Source organism: Pan troglodytes, chromosome 4, assembly GCF_028858775.2.
Source record: "Pan troglodytes isolate AG18354 chromosome 4, NHGRI_mPanTro3-v2.0_pri, whole genome shotgun sequence".
In the NCBI taxonomy this organism is placed as follows: domain Eukaryota; kingdom Metazoa; phylum Chordata; class Mammalia; order Primates; family Hominidae; genus Pan; species Pan troglodytes.
The window spans coordinates 125,323,701-125,339,745 of record NC_072402.2 but is presented as its reverse complement, the minus strand read 5'-3'; the positions used below and the strand labels follow the sequence as shown (position 1 = coordinate 125,339,745).

At 40.7% G+C, this 16,045-nt stretch overlaps 1 long non-coding RNA gene across 1 annotated transcript in view; it reads left to right on the top strand.

The window, feature by feature from the left end:
* Positions 1 to 1,489: 1,489 nt before the first annotated feature.
* LOC107974844 (uncharacterized) overlaps positions 1,490 to 16,045 on the top strand; it is a 38,377-nt gene continuing 23,821 nt past the window's right edge. Inside the window, exons 1-2 of the long non-coding RNA XR_001717896.4 lie at positions 1,490 to 2,040; positions 9,434 to 9,566. This is a non-coding gene — a long non-coding RNA (uncharacterized LOC107974844). The remainder of the gene's footprint in view (positions 2,041 to 9,433; positions 9,567 to 16,045) is intronic.

Here is a 16,045-nt window from a genome sequence, read left to right as displayed (position 1 = left end):
ACATGAAGCTGACCGGACCAAATCAACCTTATTTATTACGGAAATCCTATCCAACAGAAAACCACATCAGAAAAAAATACAGTAGTTAGTGTTTCTAGGCAAAAGGATCACCAGTGCCTGAAACACAGGAAACAGCTAAAACAAAAATAAAAACAAAATATGGAAAAATAAGGGGATGCATGTGAAATTTATTAAATCTTTACAGTGAGATGTTTCAGCTCTGAAAATTCTCCTGTCCTGGTCTTCCCCTGTCACCTGCTGGCCTTGATATTTTCCCAGATTTACTGTCTACCAGCAAACATTTGGGAGCAATGCATCCTGCTGAAAGACTGACTTTAACTAGCCCTTACTACAATGCAAACTTCTAAAACAGCCTCATGTGTATAAATTAAACTGTTAGCTCTTTGTGCCCTTTTCCTGGGAAGGAAATCACATCTATTTACATGTATCTGTAAATCAAAACCTACTTGCCTATGATGTTCTTGTGGACATGACAAAACAAAACCCAGGCTGGCTTGGCCTGGATGAGGGCTGAGTACACAAAGAGATCTATTCACATCTTTGGACTTCAAGAGAATCATATTGTGTCCGGAATTGGTGGGTTCTTGGTCTCACCGACTTCAAGAATGAAGCCGTGGACCCTTGCAGTGAGTGTGCCAGTTCTTAAAGGCGGCGTGTCTGGAGTTTGTTCCTTCTGATGGTCTCGCTGGCTCAGGAGTGAAGCTGCAGACCTTCGCGGTGAGCGTTACAGCTCAAAAAGGCAGTGTGGACCCAAAGAGTGAGCAGTAGCAAGATTTATTGCAAAGAGGGAAAGAACAAAGCTTCCACAGTGTGGAAGGTGACCTAGCGGGTTGCCACTGCTGGCTCGGGCAGACTGCTTTTATTCTCTTATCTGGCCCCACCCACATCCTGCTGATTGGTCCGTTTAACAGAGAGCCAATTAGTCCATTTAACAGAGAGCTGATTGGTCCGTTTTGACAGGGTGCTGATTGGTGCATTTACAATCCCTGAGCTAGACACAAAAGTTCTTCATGTCCCCACTAGATTAGCTAGATACAGAGTGTGGACACAAAGGTTCTCCAAGTCCCCCCAGAGTAGCTAGATACAGAGTGTCGATTGGTGCATTCACAAACCCTGAGCTAGCCACAAAGGTTCTCCACGTCCCCACTAGATTAGCTAGATACAGAGTGTTGACACAAAGGTTCTCCAAGTCCCCACCAGAGTAGCTAGATACACAGTGTCCATTGATGCCGTCACAAACCCTGAGCTAGACACAGGGTGCTGATTGGTGTGTTTATAAACCTTGAGCTAGATACAGAGTGCCTGCCGATTGGTGTATTTACAATCCCTTAGCTAGACCTAAAGGTTCTCCAAGTCCCCACCAGAGTCAGGAGCCCAGCTGGCTTCACCCAATGGATCCGGCACCGGGCCGCAGGTGGAGCTGCCTGCCAGTCCCGCGCCATGCGCCCGCACTCCTCAGCCCTTGGGTGGTGGATGGGACTGGGCTCTGTCGAGCAGGGGGCGCCGCTCGTCGGGGAGGCTTGGCCGCACAGGAGCCCACGGAGGCGGGGGGGAGGCTCAGGCATGGCGGGCTGCAGGTCCCGAGCCCTGCCCCGCGGGAAGGCAGCTAAGGCCCGGCGAGAAATTGAGCACAGCAGCTGCTGGCCCAGGTGCTAAGCCCCTCACCGCCCGGGGCCGGCGGGGCCTGCCGGCAGCTCCGAGTGCGGGGCCCGCCGAGCCCACGCCCACCCGGAACTCGCGCTGGCCCGCAAGCACCGCGCGCAGCCCCGGTTCCCGCCCGCGCCTCTCCCTCCACACCTCCCCGCAAGCTGAGGGAGCCGGCTCCGGCCTTGGCCAGCCCAGAAAGGGGCTACCACAGTGCAGTGGCGGGCTGAAGGGCTCCTGAAGTGCTGCCAAAGTGGGAGCCCAGGCAAAGGAGGCGCCAAGAGCGAGCGAGGGCTGTGAGGACCGCTAGCACGCTGTCACCTCTCAATATGGTCCAACCAAGGTCAACTAGTTGATCGCAGCCCGATTTCACAGGTTAGTTTTTAAAAGTACATTACATAACTATTGTCAAAAGTGTTATTCTCTCCTTTAAAATCAACCCTTAGAGATACAAAAGAAGCATAAGAGAAAATGTCAAATCTGATTGGTGGTAGTATCTCTTTAAGATATCTAATTTGTATTATGTAGTGAATTGGCTGTTACATCTAATCAAAAAAAGCCTCTTATACTATGGGATTTTTCTCACTCATAAGATGTTGTATGGAGAACTTGCAATGTCCACAAATATCATCAATATTTAAATTGACAAACTTCTCTCGTGTCTTAGTTGGCTTGAAGTCTTTTGGGGGAAATTTTCTTCGTTCTTTTTTTTAACTTCTTTCCTTTTGACTTTCTTCCTTTCCCTCATTTTTTTCTCCCTCCTGTATAGCTTTGGTTTTTTTTTTTTCTTTCCTTTTTTTTTATGAAACAAGGGGAAACAAAGAGAAACTAACATCTATTGAGCACCCACTTTGGTGGTAAGTGGTTTCCAAGTATTATTGGAATTCCAAGTATTATTATCAGTGCAGCAACGATAGGATTCCTTCCATTGGCTTAATCTGAAATATTCTGTCATGCTTCCAATCAATCCATTTTCAATTGAGATTTGTTTTTTTTAAAGTAGCAAAGGCAGTTGATTAAGTGTATTGTTTTAAGATGTCCAAGTCCTTAACATACTCAATATCCAGACAGCTGCCCTACCTGTGTGATCTAGACAGCATACAATTTGTCTTTAAGATAAAAACACACAAATATGCACACACAAAATATCTACTCTTTCTTTTGGTTCTGTGATGTGTATGCAAGGTTTTATTGGTTGTCCTGTGTCTCTCTCTCCTCCTCCTCCTTCCCCTCTTCTTCCACTTTCTCTTTATGTCATACCCATCCACGATGACACCCCTGCCCTTCATTGCCTCATGCCCAAGGGCAGCTTATGGTCTTCCAACGGATGAGATCTGATGTGGCTACACAGACTTACTGATCCAAAACGGAGGGAGAGGTCTGCATTCTCTTCCAGAGATTTTACTCACTCTTCTCCATATGTTTTTTCATACCTGTCAATCCCTTTCTCTGTTGCTTTATCATAGTTTCTTCCACTTTTTAAAATCATATTGAGAAGATTAAGCTTCAAATATGCTTTTGGCCAAATAAACTTTAAAGTGAAGACAGTTTTACTCTTTGCCAAAATAGCTTCTAAGATGCAGTTGGGGAAATTAACATTCGGTTGGGAGGCTTTACACCCTCATGCTCAACAGGTGTTCTCCACTGGCTTTTTAATGGTAATAACAATCCACAACTGTGGAGTTATTTGCCCCTTAATCTTCACAAAAAATAAAAGGAAGGTACTATTTATCCTCATTTTATGATAAGGAAGCATAGAGAGGTTATATAACTCTTTAAGGTTGCACTGATGGTAAACAGTGGAGCTAGAGCATGGCCCATATCTATCTGATCAAAAATCCATATCTTTCCCCTAAGCCACACTTTTCACATGTGCCAAAGGGACTCTGAAATGTTGCTCTGTCAATAAATATCTGCACACACGTGCCCCACATCCTTGAATTCAGCCCCACAAGGGCTCTGTGGTGCCTTGTTTTCAGGTGGTGATGATAGTAATAATAATAGTTGCTGTCGGGGATGTGATGGCTGGCTGGTGGTGTTCATAATGAAAGTTCACCTTCCCGCCACCTCCCCTAGAGCCAAGAAGATCATGGTTATCACAGTCTCAGGCCATTTTTCTTTGGGCTCCTTTACCAAGACAGTCATAGGTAAAGAAAGGTAGACTTATTCGAGGAAGTATGAAGATAATGTTGCAAGGATGCAACAAGCAGCACAGCAGAGAAGGGGCTGTCTGCAAAGATGCAGGGGCTGGAGGGAAGTTTTGTAAGGTCGTGCTGGAGAGGGCTGTGTGCAAGTAAGCTTGTGCTATGCTATATGCTAAGACTATGTTGGGGTAATTTTTAACTGTCAGCCCTTTCCTCTCCAGGTGCCCAAGGGAAATGCTTTGCTGTTGTTAGCCATTTTGCAACCCATATGCCTTCTGTTTCTGGAGTTGCAAGATATTGGCTGTGGTTTTTCACACAAAAGGGTTGCAAATGGGGTTAGATCCCTGGGTTAGGTCCAGTCCCTGTTCTACCAGCCTGGCTCCTTCTGGTTCCTTTTAACTTATTGATTTACTAGGGTCCCACGGTTACTGCTTATGCTGAATTTAACTGTCATACACTATTCTAAGTGCTTTTACATATATAAACTAATTTTACAGATGAAAATGGGGCTCAAAGTCAAATACCTACAACACAGGTGTTTCATGCTGTGAGGGTAGAGAGAAATCTTCCTCTTTGCCCACTGAGGGATTACTGAAAATGAATGGATGAAAGGCAGATTAGTACAAGAAAAAGGCATACAAAATGTATTTGAAGTGTCCAGGGGAAATCACAGTAGAGTGATTACCCAATAACCCAATGAGGCCCAGAGGCTTTCATACCCTTCTTCACAGGGGAAGGGAAGATGGTGATGAAGGAGTAACCGATTTTCCATGGAAATGAATGAGCCCAAAGAAAAATGGTCTGAGACCATGTTCCTCTGGGCTCTGGGCTCTGGGGGAGGTGGCAGGAAGGTGGACCTTCATTATGAACAAAGCTTGTCTTATACAGATAGAGCCTCCCTGGTAATCTTAGTAGCTGCCTCCAGAAGAATAGATGAAAAGTTTGTCTGTCTGGGTGTGGTGACAACTCCCAATCTCTTCTCCTGTGGTTAATTTTTCCTAGTTATTTGATGAGATTCCTAAGAACAGAGTCTTAAGACAATTGCATTTATTTTGGAAAAAAAAGCTTCCTTAGCCAGATAAGGAAATTTGGGACAGAGTCCCTTCTGGTGCTTGAGAAAAGAGAGGATAAGAGAAACAGGTGTGAGGGGGAAGGTTCTGAGGCTTATTTCTGAGACCTTTCCATTTTCTTTCCTTCAAAGCATTCAGCATGCCAACTTACCGTATTTTGTGGTACTGTTTTCTGTGCCTCAACAGTGCAAATTAAAGGGGCTGTCCTTGATTAAGGAAGTTTCTTCTGTATTCCAGGATTTCTCAGAGCCTTTTCCTATGCACTCTAAATTTTCTAGATGTGTTTGATGAAGGGATCCTTTGTTTGGATAGAAGCAGAGGGTTATTGTTCTGCCATACATCCTCTGGGAGATGCTGGTCTTGGCAGTCACAATTTTTCCAGGGTATGCAAGTGAATTAGTTATCAGGCTTTTTTTCCTATTCTAGAAGGAAGCAGCAGATCTGGGGACACTGTGTGGCAGGGAAGAGTTGTCACAAAAGGGTGGTGACAATGCTGAGGGGAGGGGAGGATGGTGGTACACTTGGGTAGGTGATTTAACCTTTCCCAGCCTCAGGCTTCTCATCTACAAAGTGGGTATGGTGATGCCTCCCTTGTGGTGTTGCATCAGAGATAATGATGGTGCTTGGTACAGGGTATGTGCATAGTCAGCAGTGGCTGATATTTGCCATCCTGTTACCTCTTATAGTAAGCAGCATAGCCTTGGGAAAAATTTTAAATCTAGAATAGCCCTCATTTCTTCCTCTATAGGACAGAAATAAGGGTTCTACTTCATCAGATTGTTGAGATGATGGGGCCAGGCATGTAGTGGCTTTTCAATATGTGATGCTGAATTGTTTTCCTCCAGCCAGCCCCACCTCACACGGGGAGTGCCCCTCCAACTCACTTGCCTCAGTTCTGGAGAAGACGCACAGATTCCAAGAGCAATTGGAATTTATACTTCTTCATCCTCCTTTGACCTTCTATTTGGGCCGATTCCTTTCGTCTAGGGTCAGGAAGCTCATCCATCAGCACTCACACAGTTTGTAAGGAGATGTTGGGTTCATTTCCATTTTTAGGGTGTACATTGCAAAGCCCGCTATGACTGAAGATCTTACTGGACACCACACAGCAACTGCCGCCGCACAGTCAGGAATGTGCCTTTTTCCCAAGGCCAAAACGTTGTGACCTCTCATCATGCACAAATTATAGCTGACCTGATATTGGGTATGTCTGAGGTGGACAGAGTCTCTAATTCTATTCAGAACATAGCACCTGTCAGCAATCAACAGAATCAAATGGTGCTGGGGTGAATGTTCACTTCCTCCTTTTTTTTTCCTTTGCCAAAACATAACTATGGGTTGAGGGGAAGCATCACAGATGAGAAACAATGAGCCTGGTCTTCCCAGTGTAAACCCAAGCAAGGGCTGGCACAGTGGGTCAGTCCCCCGAGGCAAAGCCAGTAGAAACCAGACTGTTGACAACTTCCTTACAACACTTTGTGCAATCCCATGAAGAGAAGAGTAACATAAACTAAATGCCTGGACAGTTTTTCTTTGTAAAATTTCAACAGAAAAACTCAACTTGTAGGTTTTCTAGAGACATATCTATACTCTATATTGAATGGTATATTTTAGCTTACAGGGGAGGCTTCCGGTTGATAACAACCATTTTCATTTGTTGCAGGATCTGAAATACAACCATGGGAAAAAATTCCTATAAGGTTTTACATATTACCCAGCACAGAGCAAGAGCCAGATAAATGGTAGCAAAATTGCCATCATGTAATCTTGTGAAAAACATTGATTCTTCATATCTGCAACTTTAATTAGAGTTTTGAATTAAATGAAAATTCTGAAAGCACTAGAAAGTCAAATTTAGAATGCTCCTTTCAGCAGCAGAAATGGGGTAAATAAGAACAGGGACACTAGGGGAACCACCTTATTACAAGCCATTTCCATTTGACATTTTGCCGTATTTGAAGAATGTTTGTGGTCATTGACGCCTACACATTAGACATTTGATGTGCAACTGGTGCCCTCTAGTGACAGGGTGAACAGTCTTCAGTCACTAAAGCTAAAGAAATCCAATCTTCCTAACTTAACCAACCCCAGATTTACGAGAAGGGAAGAGAAAGGGGAGAAGGTAGGAGGCCAGAAGGTGTCTGTCTCACTGTAATTCAGAAGGCAAATCTCAGCAGGCATCCTTTGGTCTCTAAGATAAGGGTTCTCAAATGCTTTTGAAGTTTCACTTTTCTTTTGGAGAAAGGACACTTTCTACCTTGTATCTCTGAGAACTTCCCTAGCATGGGAGCTGAGTTTTTAAAGGCCACCTCAGGTAATACAGCTATACTCCAAAAATCACACAATTCCTCTGCCCTCTGGAAAACCATGGAATAATGAGGCAGTGGATTTTGGTTCCATGGGGAATCCTGGAACCCATCTCCCACAAATACTAAGGGATGACTGTAAACATACGTATACAGTGTGGCAGATACAATATGATAGATTCCTGCAGAAACCATGGAAACACAATCCAGTTCATTTCTCTGATCTCACATTGAATGTATCTCTCCTTTCCACCATGATTTCATGCACATTTTCACCGGCATATGGCATAAACTGATTTTTTTTAACTAATGGAAGCCTATTCAGGGATCAATTATTACCTCATGGAAATATTTGTCAACCATGCCTTACTTTCCTACTTAGAAGCAAGGGGAAAGTGTGTTTTTACTACTAGGTAATTTAATCATTTTTTCCCCTCTCACCTCCTATATATCTACTGGGGCCAAGTCAGCTGAAAAAATAAAATCATATAAGCAAACTGCCACTTCATCATCTTGTCTCAGAAACTCCTGCTGGCAGCACACATTTCATATACCCCAAATGGGGTGTTCTGAAACAGACAGGCGAATTCCAGCTTCCCCTAATTTACTGCCCTCCTTTCCATAGCATCAGATTCATAAAACATTGCCTGGGTGGCTGGCTGTCTCACTGTCTTGAGGCTGAAGCAAGGCACAGGGGACCAGGAAGGAGACATTAGTTGCCAAGTCTCTGCTGACAAGAATACTTGCCTCCGCCCTTTTAGAGCATTTAACATAAGCAAAAGAAACAGGGGAAAAAGACTTGGCTTGCCAGCAAACCATTACGCAAATCTAAAGATGTGGTATTAAGTTTTGCTCCTGTAAGTGTTCTTTCCATGACTAGCCCTATTAATTGGTGCTTCAGCTTCAAAACTATTTCAGTTTTTATGTCACAGAAGAGACTTGAGAATCCAATTAGCTACGTTTATTAGAAACACTTGAACATTCTTCTACACATTGTTTTCATGTTAAATAACATAGTGATAAGGGGAAAAGTTAGAGGAAGTTTGAAGCGATTGCATTAGGCTTTAATTTTCCACAAGTGTTTGCATGTATCCTGGACAAACCAACTCTGCAAACGCAAAAGGAAACTGGTTTTTTCACTCTTTGGGAGAAAGCACAAATGAAACAGCCCAATTACAGGGAAATAACAAAGAATGGTGGGTAACCTACTTGACAGACAACTTAATTTAACTCTATTTTCAATATCTAGAATACACATTAAGTAGCCTCCCATGCAATCCCAGCCCTTGAGGCCATGCCACCTACAACCATCAAAATGCTCATATTTTAAAGCTCCCTGGGGACTTAACAGGTATTAATAGGTTTATACAGTCTGTTGTTTTCCTAAGGTCACAACTGGGAGCCCAAAGTGAATCCCAGCCCCCTGTCCTATCTTCTTTGGTCAGGGTTTTAAGAATTGGGCAATTTTACCTAAAAATCCAGATATCTGAATTCTCTGGGGAAAAATCAAGTTATCTGGCCATACCCAAGTCCTCCATCCCACATGGCAACAGTTGGCTGAAACGGAGCATGCCTGTCCCCTGTAGATGGGCTATGCCTCTTTAGAGAAGTCCGTGTCTTCCTGCTCACTCACTTCTATTGCTTGCCTGACCCCTACAGGCCTTTGACTTTTCCACGGTGGTTTACAAAGGGCTTCTATGTATGGTGGTAATTAGTTTCTAATGGTTATAAGATAAATAGCAAGTTCAGTCTGCTCTGCTACAGCTCATGTTTCTGTAACAATTAGCTTAAATAAAATTGGTAAATGGGTGAATGTTGTTTGTATAACCTAGAAGTCTTTTTGGTTCGTGTAACTAAGTAGCAGCACCTAAATGCAAAATCACAAACATTCAATGCCCATCAGCCCATGTTCTTCTTTCTGGCTTAGATGAGCCTCCAGTTTTGTCTGGAAGTGCTCGTTGCACAGTTCTCCCTGATCCTTCTGTATTTTGCTCTTTCTCCATAGCTCAGCATGCTCAGTCCTTTGTCACTGCCTTCCCTGTCCATCAGTCTACCTTCACTTTTTTTGTTCATTAAGGCAAAGGCCTCTTATTTTGGTGTATTTATTAGAAACATACAATGTAAAATTTGTGCTAATATTCTAATTGAGGTCATTACCAGTTTTGTTAGTGCCCGGTTTCAAAGTTATATACGTTTTTATTGATCTGTCCCTAATCCCATCTTTTCCCAAAACTTCTGTTATCTCTAGCACAAAATTCTACCGGAAGCAGGGGTTTTCAGAAATACGTCTGTCAAATTATAATATGTTCGAAAGTACTACTGAAAAACTAAGACCTTCACTCCATTAGAAGGACCTGGAGTAGAGGTTGGCATGTCTCATGGTAAGCCCAAAAGTTAATTCTCCAGCATTAAAACAGGCAATTGTAAGCAGTTGGCTAGCATTTAGGGGCTACATTTCATGAAAAATCCGTTTTTAAACATCACAAGCATACTCAGTGTGGGGAGATGTTCATAATAAATAGACTCACAGGAACTAAGTATATATATATTGCTTCATTTATTTCTAACAACATTTTTGTGCCTGTGGTATCAACACCTCTATTTTACTGATGAAGAAACTGAGGCTGAAAGGGATGAAACACTTGCTTGAAATTTCATTCCTGTGTGGTGAGCACAAGTTTCAAATCCAAGGTTTCTAAACCTTTAGCTCTTCCATCCTTCAGTAGTTTCCTGTCAGAAGTGGAGCAGGTCTATTGGGCTCTCTTCTTTAGATCAATTTCAACCCCTTTCTACAATATTATGCGATTCAAAGTCCTTTAAAGTCAGACTTACATGTGGTATTTTTTAAGTGTTTTTATTTAAAAAATTAAAACATTTATTAACAATTACACTGCATAGTACACGAAGAATATAGCCTATGGGGTCAAACAGACTTGAGTTCCTTTATTTAAAAATATTAATTTTTAATTTATTAATATTTATCATTGTGCGAGGCATTGAGGTGTAGCGGTAGACATGACCACATGGTGCCGGTGCTCAGCGGGCTTATATTCTAGTGGTACAATCTTTTGTTAAATGTGTGAAACAAAAATACTATTACCTATTTTAAAGGACTACAAAAACAAATTTGGAACTACATATGTGGTAAGGCATCACACATAGAAACCATTTGACTGTTAGCAGTTGTTATTGAATTGATACAATAATACTAATTACACAGAAGCAGAAGAGGCAAGGAGATTTTAGGATAAGTAGCTGCTCCAGCACAAAAGCCACCATTAGCAGTCAACAATTATTCATGCACCTGTGACTCCCTCGTCCCCAGTGAAAGCCTCAGAGGTGTGCAGGTATATAGGCTGAGGTGTGACCTGGCTGTATATAAAAGCTAATTCCTCTACAGTCCCACTTGTTCTGACACATTACATTGTAAATGAACTTACTTGGAATGTAACAGATTTCTACAAATAACTATTCATTTCAAAAGTTCTGTTAAATCCTAAACCCTATACCTCCCGCTCCCCCAGCCCCTGGTATGCTTAAAGGCCCAACAGCCACCCTTTAAAAAACTAAGAAAGTTTCACTTCTAGCAAGGGCCAACTAGGTTTTTTTGATCCAACTCTCCCACCAGAAACAAATGAAAAAGCCAGATCAATATCATATAAAAAAGTCTGTTTAAAATCATCAAAAAGCTACCAAATAAATGAGAATTTGTGGGACCAACGTCCAGGAGAAGAGAGACAATGAAAGGTGTAAGCCTGGCACCATTTTGCCCCCTAGGAATATTGTGAGATATGAAAACAGTGGCTGAGATGGTAAGGAATTGAGAATAGATTTTGACAGATTCATAGGACTATGGAGATAGAAACTAGAGTGCAGGGCCTGCCCCAGGTTTCAGGGTTTCAGGTACAAACCAAGAGTAAGAGTACACCAAAAACAGAGTAGTCCAGTCCTCAAAAAGACTAAAAACACCTTAAATTATTTTGATGTCTAATGAGATTAAACTGATATACCCCTAACCTAGTTGATTGCCAGAGGCAAAAATGCATGCTCACTGAAGAAAGATAATGTCAGAGCCTCAGATTACCTCAACAGCTGGTCATATACAGTGTCTGGCCCTCAATAAAAAATAACCAGTCCAGCCTGGGCAACATAGGGAGACCCCATCTCTACAAAAACATTTTAAAAAATTAGCTGGCATGGTAGTATGCATCTGGAGTCCTAGCTACTCAGGAGGCTGAGGTGGGAGGATCGCTTGGGCCCAGGAGTTTTAGGCTGCAGTGAGCTACGATTGTGCCACTGCATTCTAGCCTGGGTGGGCAATAGAGTGAGATCCTGTCTCTAAAAATGAACAAAAAACCCCAAAATCCTCAGCCATTACCATTACAGGAAGACAAGTTTTTGCCAGAAACCAAGAGATGTGAACAGGTAATAGAAACTGGGCCACAGGAGATTCAGAAGATACAGTTATCAAACATGGGCTTTACAATAACTAGAATTAATATTTTCAAGGAATTAAGAAACAAAAATGGAGAATTTCATCAAAGCGTGGAAACTATTAAAAAATCCAATGGAAATAAATTCTAGAACTGAAAAATAGACCAAGAACTCAACAGATGAGTTTAATAGGAAAGTAGACACAGGTGAAGCAAGAACTTGTGAAGCAGAGGAGAAACCGAAAGAAAATAGACTGAAGTTCAGAATCAAAAGGATCGAAACAGAAAAGAGGCATATGGGAAAAGGGAAAATGTCTAGCATATGTATAATTACAGTCTCAAAAGAGAGGTGATACAGAATTTGGCAGTTGAACATTCTAATCATGTCACAGCACTACTGATGAAATCCAAAGGCATAGACAGAAAACCTGAAAAGCAGCCAGAGAAAAAGGGTGTATCACCTTCAAAGCAACAGTAAGACTGATCATTGGTTCATGAAGAGAAACAATAGAAGACAGATATTGATAGGTGGCCAGGCGCGGTGGCTCACGCCTGTTATCTCAGAACTTTGGGAGGCCAAGGTGGGCAGATCACTTGAGGTCAGGAGTTCAAGATCAGCTTGGCCAACATGGTGAAACCCCGTCTCTATTAAAAGTACAAAAAATTAGCCAGGCGTGGTGGCGGGCACCTGTAATTCCAGCTACTTGGGAGGCTGAGGCAGTAGAATCACCTGAAACTGGGGGGCGGAAGTTGCAGTGAGCTGAGATCCCACCACTGCACTCCACCCTGGGAAACAAGAGCAAAACTCCATCTCAAAAACAAAAACAGATATTGATAGGCTATAATGAACTAGAATTCTACATCCAGTGAAAATATCATTCAAAAATTAGTATGAAATAAAAACATTTTCAAACAAAACAAGAAAGCGAGGATGTTCATCACCATAAGATCTACAGTAAAGGACATTATAAAGAGGTTTTCTTCAGGGTAAAGGGAAAGTAATCACAGAAGGAAGCTGAGAAATACAGGAGGGAATAGAGAGCAATGGGAAGGGTAAAATGTAGGGAAATATAAATCAATGTTGACTCTAAACAAAACCAATAATGTCTACTGAGACCTTTAAATACATTTAGAATTGTTTAGAGAAGGGTGAGGAGGAAACACACATGGTAGAAGATTGTCAACTCAGTTAAAGTGCCCAATAAATCTAAGGATGGCCCTTTCAATAAATGATGTCAAGACAACAGGATATCCACTTTGGAGGGGAACACTTTTAATTTAACCCTTATTTCACACCACTCACAGGCATACAAAATAACTCCAGGAGACTTTCCCATCTCACCTGTGAAAACTAAAACATAATAAAAATTTTTATAAGTCAACATAGAATGTCTCTAAGAACTTGGGGTAAGAAAAGGTGTTTTTAAAACAGGACAAATTGCACTAACCATAAAAAAAGAGAGCGATACCACCTGTATGTTATGATTTTAAACTTTTGCTCACTGAAAGATACCACTACAGAAATAAAAAGTGGAGATATCTGCAACTCATAGTACCTAGAGTATACAAAGAACTTCTAGAAATCAGTTAAGAAATAGAGAAAACTCAAGGGAAAAATGGGTAGGAAACTTGATGCCTCATAAAGGACATCCAAATGGCAAATGCATGAAAAGCTGCTCAACTTTCTCCTTAATGTCAGAGAAAAGCAAATTAAAACTACAATATAATTAATTTTAAGAGACTTTGAGTCTTTTGACAAGGGTGTACAGCAAGTAGAAATAACATCATAGTAATGATGGGAGTGGTAAATTTAGGCATAGTTGGAAAATATTTTGGCCATACCTACTAAAATTGACATATGCATACTTTATGCCCCAGCAATTCATCTTATCTATATTTCCAACACAAATGTCACATATGTGGATCAAAAGAATTGTACAAGATAACTAGGGCTGTATTCATTACAACCAAAAAAACTGGAAACAACCCAATTTTTCAGCAACAAAAATACATTGTGGTGTATTCAGACAACAGAACACTATAACTTGCATAACACTATGCAAGACAAACAAGCAAATACTGCTATATACAACACAAATGATTTTTGCAAACGTAATGTTGAAGAAAAGAAGTCAGGGGTAAAAGAATATATCTTAGGATTCCGTTTATATTGAATTCAACAACCAGCAAGACTATCTCTGTTAGAATTTAAGGTATTGGTTATCTTAGCAGGGAAGATTTCAGGAGGCCTAATGGTGCTCTGGGAGGCTGGTCTATTTTTTTTTTTTTTTTTTTTTATCAGAGCAGTGGTTACCTGAGTGTATCCATGTTGTGATAATTCATTTGTGATTTATGTACTTTCCTACATGTCAATAACAAAAGTAATTTTTAAATATTTTAAAAGGCACGTGGTCAGTACCTTGCCTAAAGACTAGTTTAAGAGGAAATTTTCTTCAAATACCTTCCTGATGTCACTAGAGAACATTTGTGGCTTTTATCCTAAAAATGACACTCAAACCTAGTTAATGGTTTCTCAAATTGGGGAGGATATCCAAATGTCAAGAACATAGTTTCATACCAGCAGGAAAGCCCAAAACAGCCCTTTCAAACTCAAAAGAAAAATACGGAGTAAAAATAGTTTTCACTAAACATAATAGTGTAAGATTAAAAGTATACTAAGGAAAAGTCCTCATGCCATTATTTGAATTCACTTACATTCAACAAATATTTATAGGATTATGTACCTATAACTTCCTGAAGTAAATATTCAGGATGGTGGGGAAGAGACTGGTTCAGCAAGTCACATACTGTTTGAATTCTCTGTGATTCATCTGTTTTGTGACACTGGGCAAGCAGTTTAAGTTTCAGTTACCTTACCTATAAAAATAGGAGTAATAAAATCTGTGGGCTCAATAACATAATGTTGGTTTAAGTTTCTACTCCAGTGCCTAATAGAAACTTATATAAATGTTTGTTCCTCACTCCTTACAGCTTTAAGAAAAATTTTTTAAAAATTTATTTAAAAAGTGTTACTACTATTCTTAAGAAAATGTGAGCTTTTTCTTAAAATAAGCTCACTTTAGTATAATTTATAAGATTTCCTTCCTCTGTAAATTTTTAAACCTCCTTGATATCATTTTGCCAATTTTGTTTCTATTGCCAACATATTTTTTTTTCTCCTCCAGTTAATTCTGCAATTAAATACAAAGAAACAGGGCCTTTCCCAGGTCCTGAACTGGTATTTTTCTGGTCTCTTTAAAACAGTATTATTGTCTTCTGACAACCAACCAAGAAACCCCACCCAGCAGCCCCTTCCCCCAATCAATATTCTGTTGTTTTCTGGTATCTCCTCTTCCCCTGCCCCAAATATGGCCAAATCAAGACAAAAATCTCTTGTCCTGGGATCATAAACTCAAAATACCAAATATAGTATAAAATAAACAAGGAAAAAAAAAAAAAGAATACAGCCACTATACAAGACACTTTGGTGGCTTCTTACAAAACTAAGCATTCTCTTATCATACATCCAGGAATGGCACTCCTTGGTATTCACTAACCAAATGAGCTAAAAATAGTCCATACAAACACCTGCACACAGACGTTTGTAGCAGCTTTACTCAAAACTGTCAAAACTTGACACAACCAAGATGTCCTTCAGTAGGCAAACAGATAAGTAATCTGTGGAACATCCAGATGATAGAATATTATTCAGCACTAAAAAGAAATTACAAAGCCATGAAAAGACATGGAAGAATCTTAAATATGTATTACTAAATGAAAGAAGCCAATCTGAAAAGGCTACATATTGTATTATTCAGACTATATAACATTCTGGAAAAGGCAACACTATAGAGACAGTTAAAAGATTAGTGGTTGCCAGAGGTTGGGGGGATAGAAAAACATGGAGAGTTTTTAGGACAGTGAAAATCTCCTACAATATTATAATGATGGATACATGTCATTATACATTTGCCTAAACCCATAAGAATGTACAACACTAAGAGTAACTAAGGTAAACTATGGGCTATGGGAGATGTTAGGTCAATGCAGGTTCATTGATTGTTTATTATTCATTGATTATGGACCACTTATTGTTCATTGATTATGGACCACTCTGGTGGGGAGTGTTGATAAAGAGAGAAGAAGCTATGCATATGTAGGGGAAGGCGATATATGGGAAATCTCTGTACTTTCCCTCCTTTTAATTAATTCTGCTGTGAACCGAAACTAAGAAATAAAACTACTCGAAAACCCAATACTCAAGAAGTGTCCTCATGACCATAGGCCTTAAATTCTTGCCTATTACACCTTTATCTCCAATGTATCCTCTCCTCTAAATACTTTGAGTTCTTGCACCCTGAAGTTAGCAACTCTGGTATATGTGAATGTTACAGTTCCACTAGAAAGATGGTGGTTAAGTTGCTGTT